General features: G+C 38.4%; 15 non-coding genes across 15 annotated transcripts; all 15 read right to left on the bottom strand.

Annotated features, from left to right (window-relative positions):
• Window positions 1–1,230: 1,230 nt before the first annotated feature.
• trnak-cuu (transfer RNA lysine (anticodon CUU)) lies at window positions 1,231–1,304 on the bottom strand. The gene has a single exon. It is a non-coding gene; the product is annotated as a tRNA-Lys (tRNA).
• Window positions 1,305–2,848: 1,544 nt separating this feature from the next.
• Window positions 2,849–2,922, bottom strand: trnak-cuu (transfer RNA lysine (anticodon CUU)). Its single transcript has one exon. It is a non-coding gene; the product is annotated as a tRNA-Lys (tRNA).
• A 1,544-nt stretch (window positions 2,923–4,466) lies between these two features.
• Window positions 4,467–4,540, bottom strand: trnak-cuu (transfer RNA lysine (anticodon CUU)). Its single transcript has one exon. It is a non-coding gene; the product is annotated as a tRNA-Lys (tRNA).
• A 461-nt stretch (window positions 4,541–5,001) lies between these two features.
• On the bottom strand, window positions 5,002–5,075 carry trnak-cuu (transfer RNA lysine (anticodon CUU)). Its single transcript has one exon. It is a non-coding gene; the product is annotated as a tRNA-Lys (tRNA).
• Window positions 5,076–6,619: 1,544 nt separating this feature from the next.
• Window positions 6,620–6,693, bottom strand: trnak-cuu (transfer RNA lysine (anticodon CUU)). Its single transcript has one exon. It is a non-coding gene; the product is annotated as a tRNA-Lys (tRNA).
• A 1,544-nt stretch (window positions 6,694–8,237) lies between these two features.
• Window positions 8,238–8,311, bottom strand: trnak-cuu (transfer RNA lysine (anticodon CUU)). Its single transcript has one exon. It is a non-coding gene; the product is annotated as a tRNA-Lys (tRNA).
• A 1,544-nt stretch (window positions 8,312–9,855) lies between these two features.
• Window positions 9,856–9,929, bottom strand: trnak-cuu (transfer RNA lysine (anticodon CUU)). Its single transcript has one exon. It is a non-coding gene; the product is annotated as a tRNA-Lys (tRNA).
• Window positions 9,930–11,473: 1,544 nt separating this feature from the next.
• trnak-cuu (transfer RNA lysine (anticodon CUU)) lies at window positions 11,474–11,547 on the bottom strand. The gene has a single exon. It is a non-coding gene; the product is annotated as a tRNA-Lys (tRNA).
• A 461-nt stretch (window positions 11,548–12,008) lies between these two features.
• Window positions 12,009–12,082, bottom strand: trnak-cuu (transfer RNA lysine (anticodon CUU)). The gene has a single exon. It is a non-coding gene; the product is annotated as a tRNA-Lys (tRNA).
• A 1,544-nt stretch (window positions 12,083–13,626) lies between these two features.
• Window positions 13,627–13,700, bottom strand: trnak-cuu (transfer RNA lysine (anticodon CUU)). The gene has a single exon. It is a non-coding gene; the product is annotated as a tRNA-Lys (tRNA).
• A 1,544-nt stretch (window positions 13,701–15,244) lies between these two features.
• Window positions 15,245–15,318, bottom strand: trnak-cuu (transfer RNA lysine (anticodon CUU)). The gene has a single exon. It is a non-coding gene; the product is annotated as a tRNA-Lys (tRNA).
• Window positions 15,319–17,959: 2,641 nt separating this feature from the next.
• Window positions 17,960–18,033, bottom strand: trnak-cuu (transfer RNA lysine (anticodon CUU)). Its single transcript has one exon. It is a non-coding gene; the product is annotated as a tRNA-Lys (tRNA).
• A 1,543-nt stretch (window positions 18,034–19,576) lies between these two features.
• On the bottom strand, window positions 19,577–19,650 carry trnak-cuu (transfer RNA lysine (anticodon CUU)). Its single transcript has one exon. It is a non-coding gene; the product is annotated as a tRNA-Lys (tRNA).
• A 2,098-nt stretch (window positions 19,651–21,748) lies between these two features.
• Window positions 21,749–21,822, bottom strand: trnak-cuu (transfer RNA lysine (anticodon CUU)). Its single transcript has one exon. It is a non-coding gene; the product is annotated as a tRNA-Lys (tRNA).
• A 1,544-nt stretch (window positions 21,823–23,366) lies between these two features.
• trnak-cuu (transfer RNA lysine (anticodon CUU)) lies at window positions 23,367–23,440 on the bottom strand. Its single transcript has one exon. It is a non-coding gene; the product is annotated as a tRNA-Lys (tRNA).
• Window positions 23,441–23,482: the final 42 nt, after the last annotated feature.

The raw sequence follows: 23,482 nt of genomic DNA, 5'->3' as shown, positions 1-23,482 counted from the left end.
CTTTAGATGTTTGATTGGTGTGTCTGAAACCTATGTTATGTATATGCTCTGATGTTTCCTTTAATAAGGAACAATTTAAGCTTTAGTAGAACTAAGACTTTGATCAGCATGCGGGTGCTCATTTCCTATTCTTAAAAGCTCAATAGCCCAACGTGGGGCTCGAACACACGACCCTGAGATTAAGAGTCTCATGCTCTACCGAACTGAGCTAGCCGGGCTTCTTCCATATAACCTCCCATCACAATAGAAACATCAAAATGCAAGAATATGTTTAATGAGAAGTAAAACCCTCTACTATGAAAACAACCTAGGTCTGAGAAAATTATCAGATTACAGAGTAAGTTTTACCCTTAACGTTTTTGACCACAAGTTCCTTGAACAAAACCAGCCTGAACCAGGCTGCCTAACTCTTTCGCCAGAAGATCAAGCACACTCATGCTATTCATTGGTTAGGGATCGAGTCTCTTGCAGTTTTCAATCCTAGTTTAGGATATAATCTAGACAAATTGATGGATTCAATCCAAAACATAATTTTCTTATCAGCTGTAGATGTTTGATTGGTGTGTCTGAAACCTACGTTATATAAATGTTCTGATGTTTCCTTTCATAAGGAACAATGTAAGCTTTAGTAGAACTAAGACTTTGAACAACATGCAGTTGCTCAATTCCTATTCTTGAAAGCTCAATAGCCCAACGTGGGGCTCGAACCCACGACCCTGAGATTAAGAGTCTCATGCTCTACCCAACTGAGCTAGCCTGGCTTCTTCCATATAACCTCCCATCACAATAGAAACATCAAAATGCAAGAATATGTTTAATGAGAAGTAAAACCCTCTACTATGAAAACAACCTAGCTCTGAGAAAATGATCAGATTACAGAGTAAGTTTTACCCTTAACGTTTTTGACCACAAGTTCCTTGAACAAAACCAGCCTGAACAAGGCTGCCTAACTCTTTCGCCAGAAGATCAAGCACACTCATGCTATTCATTGGTTAGGGATCGAGTCGCTTGCAGTTTGCAATTCTAGTTTAGGATATAATTTAGACAAATTGATGGATTCAATCCAAAACATAATTTTCTTATCAGCTTTAGATGTTTGATTGGTGTGTCTGAAACCTATGTTATGTATATGCTCTGATGTTTCCTTTAATAAGGAACAATTTAAGCTTTAGTAGAACTAAGACTTTGATCAGCATGCGGGTGCTCATTTCCTATTCTTAAAAGCTCAATAGCCCAACGTGGGGCTCGAACCCACGACCCTGAGATTAAGAGTCTCATGCTCTACCGAACTGAGCTAGCCGGGCTTCTTCCATATAACCTCCCATCACAATAGAAACCTCAAAATGCAAGAATATGTTTAATGAGAAGTAAAACCCTCTACTATGAAAACAACCTAGGTCTGAGAAAATTATCAGATTACAGAGTAAGTTTTACCCTTAACGTTTTTGACCACAAGTTCCTTGAACAAAACCAGCCTGAACCAGGCTGCCTAACTCTTTCGCCAGAAGATCAAGCACACTCATGCTATTCATTGGTTAGGGATCGAGTCTCTTGCAGTTTTCAATCCTAGTTTAGGATATAATCTAGAGAAATTGATGGATTCAATCCAAAACATAATTTTCTTATCAGCTGTAGATGTTTGATTGGTGTGTCTGAAACCTACGTTATATAAATGTTCTGATGTTTCCTTTCATAAGGAACAATGTAAGCTTTAGTAGAACTAAGACTTTGAACAACATGCAGTTGCTCAATTCCTATTCTTGAAAGCTCAATAGCCCAACGTGGGGCTCGAACCCACCACCCTGAGATTAAGAGTCTCATGCTCTACCCAACTGAGCTAGCCTGGCTTCTTCCATATAGCCTCCCATCACAATAGAAACATCAAAATGCAAGAATATGTTTAATGAGAAGTAAAACCCTCTACTATGAAAACAACCTAGCTCTGAGAAAATGATCAGATTACAGAGTAAATTTTACCCTTAACGTTTTTGACCACAAGTTCCGTGAACAAAACCAGCCTGAACCACCTTGCCTAACTCTTTCGCCAGAAGATAAAACACATGTATGCTTGTTAATTGTTATGGCTTCAATCTGTTGCAGTTTTCCATTATAGTTAAGCTATATAAACTAGACAAATTGATGGATTCAATATATACATAATTTTCTGATCAGCCGTTGATGTTTAATTGGTGTGTGTGATACCTATGGAATGTATATGCTCTGATGTTTCCTTTAATAAAGAGTCTTTTAAGCTAAGACTTTGATCAGCATGCTGGTGCTCAATTCCTAATCTTAAAAGCTTCATAGCCCAACGTGGGGCTCGAACCCACGACCCTGACATTAAGAGTCTCATGCTCTACCGAATTTAGCTAGCCTGGCTTCTACCTTGAATCTTCACATCACGATGGAGATGTTAGAATGCAAGAATATATTTCATGAGAAGTAAAGCCCTCTAGTATGAAAACAACCTAGGTCTGAGAAAATGATCAGTTTACAGAGTAAGTTTTACCCTTAACGTTTTTGACCACAAGTTCCTTGAACAAAACCAGCCTGAACAAGGCTGCCTAACTCTTTCGCCAGAAGATCAAGCACACTCATGCTATTCATTGGTTAGGGATCGAGTCGCTTGCAGTTTGCAATTCTAGTTTAGGATATAATTTAGACAAATTGATGGATTCAATCCAAAACATAATTTTCTTATCAGCTTTAGATGTTTGATTGGTGTGTCTGAAACCTATGTTATGTATATGCTCTGATGTTTCCTTTAATAAGGAACAATTTAAGCTTTAGTAGAACTAAGACTTTGATCAGCATGCGGGTGCTCATTTCCTATTCTTAAAAGCTCAATAGCCCAACGTGGGGCTCGAACCCACGACCCTGAGATTAAGAGTCTCATGCTCTACCGAACTGAGCTAGCCGGGCTTCTTCCATATAACCTCCCATCACAATAGAAACATCAAAATGCAAGAATATGTTTAATGAGAAGTAAAACCCTCTACTATGAAAACAACCTAGGTCTGAGAAAATTATCAGATTACAGAGTAAGTTTTACCCTTAACGTTTTTGACCACAAGTTCCTTGAACAAAACCAGCCTGAACCAGGCTGCCTAACTCTTTCGCCAGAAGATCAAGCACACTCATGCTATTCATTGGTTAGGGATCGAGTCTCTTGCAGTTTTCAATCCTAGTTTAGGATATAATCTAGACAAATTGATGGATTCAATCCAAAACATAATTTTCTTATCAGCTGTAGATGTTTGATTGGTGTGTCTGAAACCTACGTTATATAAATGTTCTGATGTTTCCTTTCATAAGGAACAATGTAAGCTTTAGTAGAACTAAGACTTTGAACAACATGCAGTTGCTCAATTCCTATTCTTGAAAGCTCAATAGCCCAACGTGGGGCTCGAACCCACGACCCTGAGATTAAGAGTCTCATGCTCTACCCAACTGAGCTAGCCTGGCTTCTTCCATATAACCTCCCATCACAATAGAAACATCAAAATGCAAGAATATGTTTAATGAGAAGTAAAACCCTCTACTATGAAAACAACCTAGCTCTGAGAAAATGATCAGATTACAGAGTAAGTTTTAACCTTAACGTTTTTGACCACAAGTTCCGTGAACAAAACCAGCCTGAACCATCTTGCCTAACTCTTTCGCCAGAAGATAAAACACATGCATGCTTGTTAATTGTTATGGCTTCAATCTGTTGCAGTTTTCCATTATAGTTAAGCTATATAAACTAGACAAATTGATGGATTCAATATATACATAATTTTCTGATCAGCCGTTGATGTTTAATTGGTGTGTGTGATACCTATGGAATGTATATGCTCTGATGTTTCCTTTAATAAAGAGTCTTTTAAGCTAAGACTTTGATCAGCATGCTGGTGCTCAATTCCTAATCTTAAAAGCTTCATAGCCCAACGTGGGGCTCGAACCCACGACCCTGACATTAAGAGTCTCATGCTCTACCGAATTTAGCTAGCCTGGCTTCTACCTTGAAACTTCACATCACGATGGAGATGTTAGAATGCAAGAATATATTTCAGGAGAAGTAAAGCCCTCTAGTATGAAAACAACCTAGGTCTGAGAAAATGATCAGTTTACAGAGTAAGTTTTACCCTTAACGTTTTTGACCACAAGTTCCTTGAACAAAACCAGCCTGAACCAGGCTGCCTAACTCTTTCGCCAGAAGATCAAGCACACTCATGCTATTCATTGGTTAGGGATCGAGTCGCTTGCAGTTTATAATTCTAGTTTAGGATATAATTTAGACAAATTGATGGATTCAATCCAAAACATAATTTTCTTATCAGCTTTAGATGTTTGATTGGTGTGTCTGAAACCTATGTTATGTATATGCTCTGATGTTTCCTTTAATAAGGAACAATTTAAGCTTTAGTAGAACTAAGACTTTGATCAGCATGCGGGTGCTCATTTCCTATTCTTAAAAGCTCAATAGCCCAACGTGGGGCTCGAACCCACGACCCTGAGATTAAGAGTCTCATGCTCTACCGAACTGAGCTAGCCGGGCTTCTTCCATATAACCTCCCATCACAATAGAAACATCAAAATGCAAGAATATGTTTAATGAGAAGTAAAACCCTCTACTATGAAAACAACCTAGGTCTGAGAAAATTATCAGATTACAGAGTAAGTTTTACCCTTAACGTTTTTGACCACAAGTTCCTTGAACAAAACCAGCCTGAACCAGGCTGCCTAACTCTTTCGCCAGAAGATCAAGCACACTCATGCTATTCATTGGTTAGGGATCGAGTCTCTTGCAGTTTTCAATCCTAGTTTAGGATATAATCTAGACAAATTGATGGATTCAATCCAAAACATAATTTTCTTATCAGCTGTAGATGTTTGATTGGTGTGTCTGAAACCTACGTTATATAAATGTTCCCTTTCATAAGGAACAATGTAAGCTTTAGTAGAACTAAGACTCTGAACAACATGCAGTTGCTCAATTCCTATTCTTGAAAGCTCAATAGCCCAACGTGGGGCTCGAACCCACGACCCTGAGATTAAGAGTCTCATGCTCTACCGAACTGAGCTAGCCGGGCTTCTTCCATATAACCTCCCATCACAATAGAAACATCAAAATGCAAGAATATGTTTAATGAGAAGTAAAACCCTCTACTATGAAAACAACCTAGGTCTGAGAAAATTATCAGATTACAGAGTAAGTTTTACCCTTAACGTTTTTGACCACAAGTTCCTTGAACAAAACCAGCCTGAACCAGGCTGCCTAACTCTTTCGCCAGAAGATCAAGCACACTCATGCTATTCATTGGTTAGGGATCGAGTCTCTTGCAGTTTTCAATCCTAGTTTAGGATATAATCTAGACAAATTGAGGGATTCAATCCAAAACATAATTTTCTTATTAGCTGTAGATGTTTGATTGGTGTATATGAAACCTACGTTATATAAATGTTCTGATGTTTCCTTTAATAAGGAACAATTTAAGCTTTAGTAGAACTAAGACTTTGATCAACATGCGGGTGCTCAATTCCTATTCTTGAAAGCTCAATAGCCCAAAGTGGGGCTCGAACCCACGACCCTGAGATTAAGAGTCTCATGCTCTACCGAACTGAGCTAGCCTGGCTTCTTCCATATAGCCTCCCATCACAATAGAAACATCAAAATGCAAGAATATGTTTAATGAGAAGTAAAACCCTCTACTATGAAAACAACCTAGCTCTGAGAAAATGATCAGATTACAGAGTAAATTTTACCCTTAACGTTTTTGACCACAAGTTCCGTGAACAAAACCAGCCTGAACCACCTTGCCTAACTCTTTCGCCAGAAGATAAAACACATGTATGCTTGTTAATTGTTATGGCTTCAATCTGTTGCAGTTTTCCATTATAGTTAAGCTATATAAACTAGACAAATTGATGGATTCAATATATACATAATTTTCTGATCAGCCGTTGATGTTTAATTGGTGTGTGTGATACCTATGGAATGTATATGCTCTGATGTTTCCTTTAATAAAGAGTCTTTTAAGCTAAGACTTTGATCAGCATGCTGGTGCTCAATTCCTAATCTTAAAAGCTTCATAGCCCAACGTGGGGCTCGAACCCACGACCCTGACATTAAGAGTCTCATGCTCTACCGAATTTAGCTAGCCTGGCTTCTACCTTGAATCTTCACATCACGATGGAGATGTTAGAATGCAAGAATATATTTCATGAGAAGTAAAGCCCTCTAGTATGAAAACAACCTAGGTCTGAGAAAATGATCAGTTTACAGAGTAAGTTTTACCCTTAACGTTTTTGACCACAAGTTCCTTGAACAAAACCAGCCTGAACAAGGCTGCCTAACTCTTTCGCCAGAAGATCAAGCACACTCATGCTATTCATTGGTTAGGGATCGAGTCGCTTGCAGTTTGCAATTCTAGTTTAGGATATAATTTAGACAAATTGATGGATTCAATCCAAAACATAATTTTCTTATCAGCTTTAGATGTTTGATTGGTGTGTCTGAAACCTATGTTATGTATATGCTCTGATGTTTCCTTTAATAAGGAACAATTTAAGCTTTAGTAGAACTAAGACTTTGATCAGCATGCGGGTGCTCATTTCCTATTCTTAAAAGCTCAATAGCCCAACGTGGGGCTCGAACCCACGACCCTGAGATTAAGAGTCTCATGCTCTACCGAACTGAGCTAGCCGGGCTTCTTCCATATAACCTCCCATCACAATAGAAACATCAAAATGCAAGAATATGTTTAATGAGAAGTAAAACCCTCTACTATGAAAACAACCTAGGTCTGAGAAAATTATCAGATTACAGAGTAAGTTTTACCCTTAACGTTTTTGACCACAAGTTCCTTGAACAAAACCAGCCTGAACCAGGCTGCCTAACTCTTTCGCCAGAAGATCAAGCACACTCATGCTATTCATTGGTTAGGGATCGAGTCTCTTGCAGTTTTCAATCCTAGTTTAGGATATAATCTAGACAAATTGATGGATTCAATCCAAAACATAATTTTCTTATCAGCTGTAGATGTTTGATTGGTGTGTCTGAAACCTACGTTATATAAATGTTCTGATGTTTCCTTTCATAAGGAACAATGTAAGCTTTAGTAGAACTAAGACTTTGAACAACATGCAGTTGCTCAATTCCTATTCTTGAAAGCTCAATAGCCCAACGTGGGGCTCGAACCCACGACCCTGAGATTAAGAGTCTCATGCTCTACCCAACTGAGCTAGCCTGGCTTCTTCCATATAACCTCCCATCACAATAGAAACATCAAAATGCAAGAATATGTTTAATGAGAAGTAAAACCCTCTACTATGAAAACAACCTAGCTCTGAGAAAATGATCAGATTACAGAGTAAGTTTTAACCTTAACGTTTTTGACCACAAGTTCCGTGAACAAAACCAGCCTGAACCATCTTGCCTAACTCTTTCGCCAGAAGATAAAACACATGCATGCTTGTTAATTGTTATGGCTTCAATCTGTTGCAGTTTTCCATTATAGTTAAGCTATATAAACTAGACAAATTGATGGATTCAATATATACATAATTTTCTGATCAGCCGTTGATGTTTAATTGGTGTGTGTGATACCTATGGAATGTATATGCTCTGATGTTTCCTTTAATAAAGAGTCTTTTAAGCTAAGACTTTGATCAGCATGCTGGTGCTCAATTCCTAATCTTAAAAGCTTCATAGCCCAACGTGGGGCTCGAACCCACGACCCTGACATTAAGAGTCTCATGCTCTACCGAATTTAGCTAGCCTGGCTTCTACCTTGAAACTTCACATCACGATGGAGATGTTAGAATGCAAGAATATATTTCAGGAGAAGTAAAGCCCTCTAGTATGAAAACAACCTAGGTCTGAGAAAATGATCAGTTTACAGAGTAAGTTTTACCCTTAACGTTTTTGACCACAAGTTCCTTGAACAAAACCAGCCTGAACCAGGCTGCCTAACTCTTTCGCCAGAAGATCAAGCACACTCATGCTATTCATTGGTTAGGGATCGAGTCGCTTGCAGTTTATAATTCTAGTTTAGGATATAATTTAGACAAATTGATGGATTCAATCCAAAACATAATTTTCTTATCAGCTTTAGATGTTTGATTGGTGTGTCTGAAACCTATGTTATGTATATGCTCTGATGTTTCCTTTAATAAGGAACAATTTAAGCTTTAGTAGAACTAAGACTTTGATCAGCATGCGGGTGCTCATTTCCTATTCTTAAAAGCTCAATAGCCCAACGTGGGGCTCGAACCCACGACCCTGAGATTAAGAGTCTCATGCTCTACCGAACTGAGCTAGCCGGGCTTCTTCCATATAACCTCCCATCACAATAGAAACATCAAAATGCAAGAATATGTTTAATGAGAAGTAAAACCCTCTACTATGAAAACAACCTAGGTCTGAGAAAATTATCAGATTACAGAGTAAGTTTTACCCTTAACGTTTTTGACCACAAGTTCCTTGAACAAAACCAGCCTGAACCAGGCTGCCTAACTCTTTCGCCAGAAGATCAAGCACACTCATGCTATTCATTGGTTAGGGATCGAGTCTCTTGCAGTTTTCAATCCTAGTTTAGGATATAATCTAGACAAATTGATGGATTCAATCCAAAACATAATTTTCTTATCAGCTGTAGATGTTTGATTGGTGTGTCTGAAACCTACGTTATATAAATGTTCTGATGTTTCCTTTCATAAGGAACAATGTAAGCTTTAGTAGAACTAAGACTTTGAACAACATGCAGTTGCTCAATTCCTATTCTTGAAAGCTCAATAGCCCAACGTGGGGCTCGAACCCACCACCCTGAGATTAAGAGTCTCATGCTCTACCCAACTGAGCTAGCCTGGCTTCTTCCATATAGCCTCCCATCACAATAGAAACATCAAAATGCAAGAATATGTTTAATGAGAAGTAAAACCCTCTACTATGAAAACAACCTAGCTCTGAGAAAATGATCAGATTACAGAGTAAATTTTACCCTTAACGTTTTTGACCACAAGTTCCGTGAACAAAACCAGCCTGAACCACCTTGCCTAACTCTTTCGCCAGAAGATAAAACACATGTATGCTTGTTAATTGTTATGGCTTCAATCTGTTGCAGTTTTCCATTATAGTTAAGCTATATAAACTAGACAAATTGATGGATTCAATATATACATAATTTTCTGATCAGCCGTTGATGTTTAATTGGTGTGTGTGATACCTATGGAATGTATATGCTCTGATGTTTCCTTTAATAAAGAGTCTTTTAAGCTAAGACTTTGATCAGCATGCTGGTGCTCAATTCCTAATCTTAAAAGCTTCATAGCCCAACGTGGGGCTCGAACCCACGACCCTGACATTAAGAGTCTCATGCTCTACCGAATTTAGCTAGCCTGGCTTCTACCTTGAATCTTCACATCACGATGGAGATGTTAGAATGCAAGAATATATTTCATGAGAAGTAAAGCCCTCTAGTATGAAAACAACCTAGGTCTGAGAAAATGATCAGTTTACAGAGTAAGTTTTACCCTTAACGTTTTTGACCACAAGTTCCTTGAACAAAACCAGCCTGAACAAGGCTGCCTAACTCTTTCGCCAGAAGATCAAGCACACTCATGCTATTCATTGGTTAGGGATCGAGTCGCTTGCAGTTTGCAATTCTAGTTTAGGATATAATTTAGACAAATTGATGGATTCAATCCAAAACATAATTTTCTTATCAGCTTTAGATGTTTGATTGGTGTGTCTGAAACCTATGTTATGTATATGCTCTGATGTTTCCTTTAATAAGGAACAATTTAAGCTTTAGTAGAACTAAGACTTTGATCAGCATGCGGGTGCTCATTTCCTATTCTTAAAAGCTCAATAGCCCAACGTGGGGCTCGAACCCACGACCCTGAGATTAAGAGTCTCATGCTCTACCGAACTGAGCTAGCCGGGCTTCTTCCATATAACCTCCCATCACAATAGAAACATCAAAATGCAAGAATATGTTTAATGAGAAGTAAAACCCTCTACTATGAAAACAACCTAGGTCTGAGAAAATTATCAGATTACAGAGTAAGTTTTACCCTTAACGTTTTTGACCACAAGTTCCTTGAACAAAACCAGCCTGAACCAGGCTGCCTAACTCTTTCGCCAGAAGATCAAGCACACTCATGCTATTCATTGGTTAGGGATCGAGTCTCTTGCAGTTTTCAATCCTAGTTTAGGATATAATCTAGACAAATTGATGGATTCAATCCAAAACATAATTTTCTTATCAGCTGTAGATGTTTGATTGGTGTGTCTGAAACCTACGTTATATAAATGTTCTGATGTTTCCTTTCATAAGGAACAATGTAAGCTTTAGTAGAACTAAGACTTTGAACAACATGCAGTTGCTCAATTCCTATTCTTGAAAGCTCAATAGCCCAACGTGGGGCTCGAACCCACGACCCTGAGATTAAGAGTCTCATGCTCTACCCAACTGAGCTAGCCTGGCTTCTTCCATATAACCTCCCATCACAATAGAAACATCAAAATGCAAGAATATGTTTAATGAGAAGTAAAACCCTCTACTATGAAAACAACCTAGCTCTGAGAAAATGATCAGATTACAGAGTAAGTTTTAACCTTAACGTTTTTGACCACAAGTTCCGTGAACAAAACCAGCCTGAACCATCTTGCCTAACTCTTTCGCCAGAAGATAAAACACATGCATGCTTGTTAATTGTTATGGCTTCAATCTGTTGCAGTTTTCCATTATAGTTAAGCTATATAAACTAGACAAATTGATGGATTCAATATATACATAATTTTCTGATCAGCCGTTGATGTTTAATTGGTGTGTGTGATACCTATGGAATGTATATGCTCTGATGTTTCCTTTAATAAAGAGTCTTTTAAGCTAAGACTTTGATCAGCATGCTGGTGCTCAATTCCTAATCTTAAAAGCTTCATAGCCCAACGTGGGGCTCGAACCCACGACCCTGACATTAAGAGTCTCATGCTCTACCGAATTTAGCTAGCCTGGCTTCTACCTTGAAACTTCACATCACGATGGAGATGTTAGAATGCAAGAATATATTTCAGGAGAAGTAAAGCCCTCTAGTATGAAAACAACCTAGGTCTGAGAAAATGATCAGTTTACAGAGTAAGTTTTACCCTTAACGTTTTTGACCACAAGTTCCTTGAACAAAACCAGCCTGAACCAGGCTGCCTAACTCTTTCGCCAGAAGATCAAGCACACTCATGCTATTCATTGGTTAGGGATCGAGTCGCTTGCAGTTTATAATTCTAGTTTAGGATATAATTTAGACAAATTGATGGATTCAATCCAAAACATAATTTTCTTATCAGCTTTAGATGTTTGATTGGTGTGTCTGAAACCTATGTTATGTATATGCTCTGATGTTTCCTTTAATAAGGAACAATTTAAGCTTTAGTAGAACTAAGACTTTGATCAGCATGCGGGTGCTCATTTCCTATTCTTAAAAGCTCAATAGCCCAACGTGGGGCTCGAACCCACGACCCTGAGATTAAGAGTCTCATGCTCTACCGAACTGAGCTAGCCGGGCTTCTTCCATATAACCTCCCATCACAATAGAAACATCAAAATGCAAGAATATGTTTAATGAGAAGTAAAACCCTCTACTATGAAAACAACCTAGGTCTGAGAAAATTATCAGATTACAGAGTAAGTTTTACCCTTAACGTTTTTGACCACAAGTTCCTTGAACAAAACCAGCCTGAACCAGGCTGCCTAACTCTTTCGCCAGAAGATCAAGCACACTCATGCTATTCATTGGTTAGGGATCGAGTCTCTTGCAGTTTTCAATCCTAGTTTAGGATATAATCTAGACAAATTGATGGATTCAATCCAAAACATAATTTTCTTATCAGCTGTAGATGTTTGATTGGTGTGTCTGAAACCTACGTTATATAAATGTTCCCTTTCATAAGGAACAATGTAAGCTTTAGTAGAACTAAGACTCTGAACAACATGCAGTTGCTCAATTCCTATTCTTGAAAGCTCAATAGCCCAACGTGGGGCTCGAACCCACGACCCTGAGATTAAGAGTCTCATGCTCTACCGAACTGAGCTAGCCGGGCTTCTTCCATATAACCTCCCATCACAATAGAAACATCAAAATGCAAGAATATGTTTAATGAGAAGTAAAACCCTCTACTATGAAAACAACCTAGGTCTGAGAAAATTATCAGATTACAGAGTAAGTTTTACCCTTAACGTTTTTGACCACAAGTTCCTTGAACAAAACCAGCCTGAACCAGGCTGCCTAACTCTTTCGCCAGAAGATCAAGCACACTCATGCTATTCATTGGTTAGGGATCGAGTCTCTTGCAGTTTTCAATCCTAGTTTAGGATATAATCTAGACAAATTGAGGGATTCAATCCAAAACATAATTTTCTTATTAGCTGTAGATGTTTGATTGGTGTATATGAAACCTACGTTATATAAATGTTCTGATGTTTCCTTTAATAAGGAACAATTTAAGCTTTAGTAGAACTAAGACTTTGATCAACATGCGGGTGCTCAATTCCTATTCTTGAAAGCTCAATAGCCCAAAGTGGGGCTCGAACCCACGACCCTGAGATTAAGAGTCTCATGCTCTACCGAACTGAGCTAGCCTGGCTTCTTCCATATAGCCTCCCATCACAATAGAAACATCAAAATGCAAGAATATGTTTAATGAGAAGTAAAACCCTCTACTATGAAAACAACCTAGCTCTGAGAAAATGATCAGATTACAGAGTAAATTTTACCCTTAACGTTTTTGACCACAAGTTCCGTGAACAAAACCAGCCTGAACCACCTTGCCTAACTCTTTCGCCAGAAGATAAAACACATGTATGCTTGTTAATTGTTATGGCTTCAATCTGTTGCAGTTTTCCATTATAGTTAAGCTATATAAACTAGACAAATTGATGGATTCAATATATACATAATTTTCTGATCAGCCGTTGATGTTTAATTGGTGTGTGTGATACCTATGGAATGTATATGCTCTGATGTTTCCTTTAATAAAGAGTCTTTTAAGCTAAGACTTTGATCAGCATGCTGGTGCTCAATTCCTAATCTTAAAAGCTTCATAGCCCAACGTGGGGCTCGAACCCACGACCCTGACATTAAGAGTCTCATGCTCTACCGAATTTAGCTAGCCTGGCTTCTACCTTGAATCTTCACATCACGATGGAGATGTTAGAATGCAAGAATATATTTCATGAGAAGTAAAGCCCTCTAGTATGAAAACAACCTAGGTCTGAGAAAATGATCAGTTTACAGAGTAAGTTTTACCCTTAACGTTTTTGACCACAAGTTCCTTGAACAAAACCAGCCTGAACAAGGCTGCCTAACTCTTTCGCCAGAAGATCAAGCACACTCATGCTATTCATTGGTTAGGGATCGAGTCGCTTGCAGTTTGCAATTCTAGTTTAGGATATAATTTAGACAAATTGATGGATTCAATCCAAAACATAATTTTCTTATCAGCTTTAGATGTTTGATTGGTGTGTCTGAAACCTATGTTATGTATATGCTCTGATGTTTCCTTTAATAAGGAACAATTTAAGCTTTAGTAGAACTAAGACTTTGATCAGCATGCGGGTGCTCATTTCCTATTCTTAAAAGCTCAATAGCCCAACGTGGGGCTCGAACCCACGACCCTGAGATTAAGAGTCTCATGCTCTACCGAACTGAGCTAGCCGGGCTTCTTCCATATAACCTCCCATCACAATAGAAACATCAAAATGCAAGAATATGTTTAATGAGAAGTAAAACCCTCTACTATGAAAACAACCTAGGTCTGAGAAAATTATCAGATTACAGAGTAAGTTTTACCCTTAACGTTTTTGACCACAAGTTCCTTGAACAAAACCAGCCTGAACCAGGCTGCCTAACTCTTTCGCCAGAAGATCAAGCACACTCATGCTATTCATTGGTTAGGGATCGAGTCTCTTGCAGTTTTCAATCCTAGTTTAGGATATAATCTAGACAAATTGATGGATTCAATCCAAAACATAATTTTCTTATCAGCTGTAGATGTTTGATTGGTGTGTCTGAAACCTACGTTATATAAATGTTCTGATGTTTCCTTTCATAAGGAACAATGTAAGCTTTAGTAGAACTAAGACTTTGAACAACATGCAGTTGCTCAATTCCTATTCTTGAAAGCTCAATAGCCCAACGTGGGGCTCGAACCCACGACCCTGAGATTAAGAGTCTCATGCTCTACCCAACTGAGCTAGCCTGGCTTCTTCCATATAACCTCCCATCACAATAGAAACATCAAAATGCAAGAATATGTTTAATGAGAAGTAAAACCCTCTACTATGAAAACAACCTAGCTCTGAGAAAATGATCAGATTACAGAGTAAGTTTTAACCTTAACGTTTTTGACCACAAGTTCCGTGAACAAAACCAGCCTGAACCATCTTGCCTAACTCTTTCGCCAGAAGATAAAACACATGCATGCTTGTTAATTGTTATGGCTTCAATCTGTTGCAGTTTTCCATTATAGTTAAGCTATATAAACTAGACAAATTGATGGATTCAATATATACATAATTTTCTGATCAGCCGTTGATGTTTAATTGGTGTGTGTGATACCTATGGAATGTATATGCTCTGATGTTTCCTTTAATAAAGAGTCTTTTAAGCTAAGACTTTGATCAGCATGCTGGTGCTCAATTCCTAATCTTAAAAGCTTCATAGCCCAACGTGGGGCTCGAACCCACGACCCTGACATTAAGAGTCTCATGCTCTACCGAATTTAGCTAGCCTGGCTTCTACCTTGAAACTTCACATCACGATGGAGATGTTAGAATGCAAGAATATATTTCAGGAGAAGTAAAGCCCTCTAGTATGAAAACAACCTAGGTCTGAGAAAATGATCAGTTTACAGAGTAAGTTTTACCCTTAACGTTTTTGACCACAAGTTCCTTGAACAAAACCAGCCTGAACCAGGCTGCCTAACTCTTTCGCCAGAAGATCAAGCACACTCATGCTATTCATTGGTTAGGGATCGAGTCGCTTGCAGTTTATAATTCTAGTTTAGGATATAATTTAGACAAATTGATGGATTCAATCCAAAACATAATTTTCTTATCAGCTTTAGATGTTTGATTGGTGTGTCTGAAACCTATGTTATGTATATGCTCTGATGTTTCCTTTAATAAGGAACAATTTAAGCTTTAGTAGAACTAAGACTTTGATCAGCATGCGGGTGCTCATTTCCTATTCTTAAAAGCTCAATAGCCCAACGTGGGGCTCGAACCCACGACCCTGAGATTAAGAGTCTCATGCTCTACCGAACTGAGCTAGCCGGGCTTCTTCCATATAACCTCCCATCACAATAGAAACATCAAAATGCAAGAATATGTTTAATGAGAAGTAAAACCCTCTACTATGAAAACAACCTAGGTCTGAGAAAATTATCAGATTACAGAGTAAGTTTTACCCTTAACGTTTTTGACCACAAGTTCCTTGAACAAAACCAGCCTGAACCAGGCTGCCTAACTCTTTCGCCAGAAGATCAAGCACACTCATGCTATTCATTGGTTAGGGATCGAGTCTCTTGCAGTTTTCAATCCTAGTTTAGGATATAATCTAGACAAATTGATGGATTCAATCCAAAACATAATTTTCTTATCAGCTGTAGATGTTTGATTGGTGTGTCTGAAACCTACGTTATATAAATGTTCTGATGTTTCCTTTCATAAGGAACAATGTAAGCTTTAGTAGAACTAAGACTTTGAACAACATGCAGTTGCTCAATTCCTATTCTTGAAAGCTCAATAGCCCAACGTGGGGCTCGAACCCACGACCCTGAGATTAAGAGTCTCATGCTCTACCCAACTGAGCTAGCCTGGCTTCTTCCATATAACCTCCCATCACAATAGAAACATCAAAATGCAAGAATATGTTTAATGAGAAGTAAAACCCTCTACTATGAAAACAACCTAGCTCTGAGAAAATGATCAGATTACAGAGTAAGTTTTACCCTTAACGTTTTTGACCACAAGTTCCTTGAACAAAACCAGCCTGAACAAGGCTGCCTAACTCTTTCGCCAGAAGATCAAGCACACTCATGCTATTCATTGGTTAGGGATCGAGTCGCTTGCAGTTTGCAATTCTAATTTAGGATATAATTTAGACAAATTGATGGATTCAATCCAAAACATAATTTTCTCATCAGCTTTAGATGTTTGATTGGTGTGTCTGAAACCTATGTTATGTATATGCTCTGATGTTTCCTTTAATAAGGAACAATTTAAGCTTTAGTAGAACTAAGACTTTGATCAGCATGCGGGTGCTCATTTCCTATTCTTAAAAGCTCAATAGCCCAACGTGGGGCTCGAACACACGACCCTGAGATTAAGAGTCTCATGCTCTACCGAACTGAGCTAGCCGGGCTTCTTCCATATAACCTCCCATCACAATAGAAACATCAAAATGCAAGAATATGTTTAATGAGAAGTAAAACCCTCTACTATGAAAACAACCTAGGTCTGAGAAAATTATCAGATTACAGAGTAAGTTTTACCCTTAACGTTTTTGACCACAAGTTCCTTGAACAAAACCAGCCTGAACCAGGCTGCCTAACTCTTTCGCCAGAAGATCAAGCAAACTCATGCTATTCATTGGTTAGGGATCGAGTCTCTTGCAGTTTTCAATCCTAGTTTAGGATATAATCTAGACAAATTGATGGATTCAATCCAAAACATAATTTTCTTATCAGCTGTAGATGTTTGATTGGTGTGTCTGAAACCTACGTTATATAAATGTTCTGATGTTTCCTTTCATAAGGAACAATGTAAGCTTTAGTAGAACTAAGACTTTGAACAACATGCAGTTGCTCAATTCCTATTCTTGAAAGCTCAATAGCCCAACGTGGGGCTCGAACCCACGACCCTGAGATTAAGAGTCTCATGCTCTACCGAACTGAGGTAGCCGGGCTTCGTCCTTATAACTTCCCATCACAATACAAACATCAAAATGCAAGAATATGTTTAATGAGAAGTAAAACCCTCCACTATGAAAACAACCTAGGTCTGAGAAAATGATCAGTTTACAGAGTAAGTTTTACCCTTAACGTTTTTGACCACAAGTTCCTTGAACAAAACCAGCCTGAACAAGGCTGCCTAACTCTTTCGCCAGAAGATCAAGCACACTCATGCTATTCATTGGTTAGGGATCGAGTCGCTTGCAGTTTGCAATTCTAGTTTAGGATATAATTTAGACAAATTGATGGATTCAAACCAAAACATAATTTTCTTATCAGCTTTAGATGTTTGATTGGTGTGTCTGAAACCTATGTTATGTATATGCTCTGATGTTTCCTTTAATAAGGAACAATTTAAGCTTTAGTAGAACTAAGACTTTGATCAGCATGCGGGTGCTCATTTCCTATTCTTAAAAGCTCAATAGCCCAACGTGGGGCTCGAACCCACAACCCTGAGATAAAGAGTCTCATGCTCTACCGAACTGAGGTAGCCGGGCTTCGTCCTTATAACTTCCCATCACAATACAAACATCAAAATGCAAGAATATGTTTAATGAGAAGTAAAACCCTCCACTATGAAAACAACCTAGGTCTGAGAAAATGATCAGTTTACAGAGTAAGTTTTACCCTTAACGTTTTTGACCACAAGTTCCTTGAACAAAACCAGCCTGAACAAGGCTGCCTAACTCTTTCGCCAGAAGATCAAGCACACTCATGCTATTCATTGGTTAGGGATCGAGTCGCTTGCAGTTTGCAATTCTAGTTTAGGATATAATTTAGACAAATTGATGGATTCAATCCAAAACATAATTTTCTTATCAGCTTTAGATGTTTGATTGGTGTGTCTGAAACCTATGTTATGTATATGCTCTGATGTTTCCTTTAATAAGGAACAATTTAAGCTTTAGTAGAACTAAGACTTTGATCAGCATGCGGGTGCTCATTTCCTATTCTTAAAAGCTCAATAGCCCAACGTGGGGCTCGAACCCACAACCCTGAGATTAAGAGTCTCATGCTCTACCGAACTGAGCTAGCCGGGCTTCTTCCATATAACCTCCCATCACAATAGAAACATCAAAATGCAAGAATATGTTTAATGAGAAGTAAAACCCTCTACTATGAAAACAACCTAGGTCTGAGAAAATGATCAGATTACAGAGTAAGTTTTACCCTTAACGTTTTTGACCACAAGTTCCTTGAACAAAACCAGCCTGAACCAGGCTGCCTAACTCTTTCGCCAGAAGATCAAGCACACTCATGCTATTCATTGGTTAGGGATCGAGTCTCTTGCAGTTTTCAATCCTAGTTTAGGATATAATCTAGACAAATTGATGGATTCAATCCAAAACATAATTTTCTTATCAGCTGTAGATGTTTGATTGGTGTGTCTGAAACCTACGTTATATAAATGTTCTGATGTTTCCTTTCATAAGGAACAATGTAAGCTTTAGTAGAACTAAGACTTTGATCAACATGCGGGTGCTCAATTCCTATTCTTGAAAGCTCAATAGCCCAAATAGGGCTCGAACCCACGACCCTGAGATTAAGAGTCTCATGCTCTGCCGAACTGAGCTAGCCGGGCTTCTTCCTTATAACTTCCCATCACAATACAAACATCAAAATGCAAGAATATGTTTATTGAGAAGTAAAACCCTCTACTATGAAAACAACCTAGGTCTGAGAAAATTATCAGATTACAGAGTAAGTTTTACCCTTAACGTTTTTGACCACAAGTTCCGTGAACAAAACCAGCCTGAACCACCTTGCCTAACTCTTTCGCCAGAAGATAAAACACATGTATGCTTGTTAATTGTTATGGCTTCAATCTGTTGCAGTTTTCCATTATAGTTAAGCTATATAAACTAGACAAATTGATGGATTCAATATATACATAATTTTCTGATCAGCCGTTGATGTTTAATTGGTGTGTGTGATACCTATGGAATGTATATGCTCTGATGTTTCCTTTAATAAAGAGTCTTTTAAGCTAAGACTTTGATCAGCATGCTGGTGCTCAATTCCTAATCTTAAAAGCTTCATAGCCCAACGTGGGGCTCGAACCCACGACCCTGACATTAAGAGTCTCATGCTCTACCGAATTTAGCTAGCCTGGCTTCTACCTTGAATCTTCACATCACGATGGAGATGTTAGAATGCAAGAATATATTTCATGAGAAGTAAAGCCCTCTAGTATGAAAACAACCTAGGTCTGAGAAAATGATCAGTTTACAGAGTAAGTTTTACCCTTAACGTTTTTGACCACAAGTTCCTTGAACAAAACCAGCCTGAACAAGGCTGCCTAACTCTTTCGCCAGAAGATCAAGCACACTCATGCTATTCATTGGTTAGGGATCGAGTCGCTTGCAGTTTGCAATTCTAGTTTAGGATATAATTTAGACAAATTGATGGATTCAATCCAAAACATAATTTTCTTATCAGCTTTAGATGTTTGATTGGTGTGTCTGAAACCTATGTTATGTATATGCTCTGATGTTTCCTTTAATAAGGAACAATTTAAGCTTTAGTAGAACTAAGACTTTGATCAGCATGCGGGTGCTCATTTCCTATTCTTAAAAGCTCAATAGCCCAACGTGGGGCTCGAACCCACGACCCTGAGATTAAGAGTCTCATGCTCTACCGAACTGAGCTAGCCGGGCTTCTTCCATATAACCTCCCATCACAATAGAAACATCAAAATGCAAGAATATGTTTAATGAGAAGTAAAACCCTCTACTATGAAAACAACCTAGGTCTGAGAAAATTATCAGATTACAGAGTAAGTTTTACCCTTAACGTTTTTGACCACAAGTTCCTTGAACAAAACCAGGCTGAACCAGGCTGCCTAACTCTTTCGCCAGAAGATCAAGCACACTCATGCTATTCATTGGTTAGGGATCGAGTCTCTTGCAGTTTTCAATCCTAGTTTAGGATATAATCTAGACAAATTGATGGATTCAATCCAAAACATAATTTTCTTATCAGCTGTAGATGTTTGATTGGTGTGTCTGAAACCTACGTTATATAAATGTTCTGATGTTTCCTTTCATAAGGAACAATGTAAGCTTTAGTAGAACTAAGACTTTGAACAACATGCAGTTGCTCAATTCCTATTCTTGAAAGCTCAATAGCCCAACGTGGGGCTCGAACCCACGACCCTGAGATTAAGAGTCTCATGCTCTACCCAACTGAGCTAGCCTGGCTTCTTCCATATAACCTCCCATCACAATAGAAACATCAAAATGCAAGAATATGTTTAATGAGAAGTAAAACCCTCTACTATGAAAACAACCTAGCTCTGAGAAAATGATCAGATTACAGAGTAAGTTTTACCCTTAACGTTTTTGACCACAAGTTCCTTGAACAAAACCAGCCTGAACAAGGCTGCCTAACTCTTTCGCCAGAAGATCAAGCACACTCATGCTATTCATTGGTTAGGGATCGAGTCGCTTGCAGTTTGCAATTCTAGTTTAGGATATAATTTAGACAAATTGATGGATTCAATCCAAAACATAATTTTCTCATCAGCTTTAGATGTTTGATTGGTGTGTCTGAAACCTATGTTATGTATATGCTCTGATGTTTCCTTTAATAAGGAACAATTTAAGCTTTAGTAGAACTAAGACTTTGATCAGCATGCGGGTGCTCATTTCCTATTCTTAAAAGCTCAATAGCCCAACGTGGGGCTCGAACACACGACCCTGAGATTAAGAGTCTCATGCTCTACCGAACTGAGCTAGCCGGGCTTCTTCCATATAACCTCCCATCACAATAGAAACATCAAAATGCAAGAATATGTTTAATGAGAAGTAAAACCCTCTACTATGAAAACAACCTAGGTCTGAGAAAATTATCAGATTACAGAGTAAGTTTTACCCTTAACGTTTTTGACCACAAGTTCCTTGAACAAAACCAGCCTGAACCAGGCTGCCTAACTCTTTCGCCAGAAGATCAAGCACACTCATGCTATTCATTGGTTAGGGATCGAGTCTCTTGCAGTTTTCAATCCTAGTTTAGGATATAATCTAGACAAATTGATGGATTCAATCCAAAACATAATTTTCTTATCAGCTGTAGATGTTTGATTGGTGTGTCTGAAACCTACGTTATATAAATGTTCTGATGTTTCCTTTCATAAGGAACAATGTAAGCTTTAGTAGAACTAAGACTTTGAACAACATGCAGTTGCTCAATTCCTATTCTTGAAAGCTCAATAGCCCAACGTGGGGCTCGAACCCACGACCCTGAGATTAAGAGTCTCATGCTCTACCCAACTGAGCTAGCCTGGCTTCTTCCATATAACCTCCCATCACAATAGAAACATCAAAATGCAAGAATATGTTTAATGAGAAGTAAAACCCTCTACTATGAAAACAACCTAGCTCTGAGAAAATGATCAGATTACAGAGTAAGTTTTACCCTTAACGTTTTTGACCACAAGTTCCTTGAACAAAACCAGCCTGACCAAGGCTGCCTAACTCTTTCGCCAGAAGATCAAGCACACTCATGCTATTCATTGGTTAGGGATCGAGTCGCTTGCAGTTTGCAATTCTAGTTTAGGATATAATTTAGACAAATTGATGGATTCAATCCAAAACATAATTTTCTTATCAGCTTTAGATGTTTGATTGGTGTGTCTGAAACCTATGTTATGTATATGCTCTGATGTTTCCTTTAATAAGGAACAATTTAAGCTTTAGTAGAACTAAGACTTTGATCAGCATGCGGGTGCTCATTTCCTATTCTTAAAAGCTCAATAGCCCAACGTGGGGCTCGAACCCACGACCCTGAGATTAAGAGTCTCATGCTCTACCGAACTGAGCTAGCCGGGCTTCTTCCATATAACCTCCCATCACAATAGAAACATCAAAATGCAAGAATATGTTTAATGAGAAGTAAAACCCTCTACTATGAAAACAACCTAGGTCTGAGAAAATTATCAGATTACAGAGTAAGTTTTACCCTTAACGTTTTTGACCACAAGTTCCTTGAACAAAACCAGCCTGAACCAGGCTGCCTAACTCTTTCGCCAGAAGATCAAGCACACTCATGCTATTCATTGGTTAGGGATCGAGTCTCTTGCAGTTTTCAATCCTAGTTTAGGATATAATCTAGACAAATTGATGGATTCAATCCAAAACATAATTTTCTTATCAGCTGTAGATGTTTGATTGGTGTGTCTGAAACCTACGTTATATAAATGTTCTGATGTTTCCTTTCATAAGGAACAATGTAAGCTTTAGTAGAACTAAGACTTTGAACAACATGCAGTTGCTCAATTCCTATTCTTGAAAGCTCAATAGCCCAACGTGGGGCTCGAACCCACGACCCTGAGATTAAGAGTCTCATGCTCTACCCAACTGAGCTAGCCTGGCTTCTTCCATATAACCTCCCATCACAATAGAAACATCAAAATGCAAGAATATGTTTAATGAGAAGTAAAACCCTCTACTATGAAAACAACCTAGCTCTGAGAAAATGATCAGATTACAGAGTAAGTTTTACCCTTAACGTTTTTGACCACAAGTTCCGTGAACAAAACCAGCCTGAACCATCTTGCCTAACTCTTTCGCCAGAAGATAAAACACATGCATGCTTGTTAATTGTTATGGCTTCAATCTGTTGCAGTTTTCCATTATAGTTAAGCTATATAAACTAGACAAATTGATGGATTCAATATATACATAATTTTCTGATCAGCCGTTGATGTTTAATTGGTGTGTGTGATACCTATGGAATGTATATGCTCTGATGTTTCCTTTAATAAAGAGTCTTTTAAGCTAAGACTTTGATCAGCATGCTGGTGCTCAATTCCTAATCTTAAAAGCTTCATAGCCCAACGTGGGGCTCGAACCCACGACCCTGACATTAAGAGTCTCATGCTCTACCGAATTTAGCTAGCCTGGCTTCTACCTTGAAACTTCACATCACGATGGAGATGTTAGAATGCAAGAATATATTTCATGAGAAGTAAAGCCCTCTAGTATGAAAACAAGCTAGGTCTGAGAAAATGATCAGTTTACAGAGTAAGTTTTACCCTTAACGTTTTTGACCACAAGTTCCTTGAACAAAACCAGCCTGAACCAGGCTGCCTAACTCTTTCGCCAGAAGATCAAGCACACTCATTCTATTCATTGGTTAGGGATCGAGTCGCTTGCAGTTTATAATTCTAGTTTAGGATATAATTTAGACAAATTGATGGATTCAATCCAAAACATAATTTTCTTATCAGCTTTAGATGTTTGATTGGTGTGTCTGAAACCTATGTTATGTATATGCTCTGATGTTTCCTTTAATAAGGAACAATTTAAGCTTTAGTAGAACTAAGACTTTGATCAGCATGCGGGTGCTCATTTCCTATTCTTAAAAGCTCAATAGCCCAACGTGGGGCTCGAACCCACGACCCTGAGATTAAGAGTCTCATGCTCTACCGAACTGAGCTAGCCGGGCTTCTTCCATATAACCTCCCATCACAATAGAAACATCAAAATG

The sequence above is a fragment of the Pleuronectes platessa genome, chromosome 21 (assembly GCF_947347685.1).
Source record: "Pleuronectes platessa chromosome 21, fPlePla1.1, whole genome shotgun sequence".
Taxonomy (NCBI): Eukaryota; Metazoa; Chordata; class Actinopteri; order Pleuronectiformes; family Pleuronectidae; genus Pleuronectes; species Pleuronectes platessa.
The sequence above is the reverse complement of the archived record's forward strand: the minus strand, read 5'-3'. Positions and strand labels throughout refer to the sequence as shown.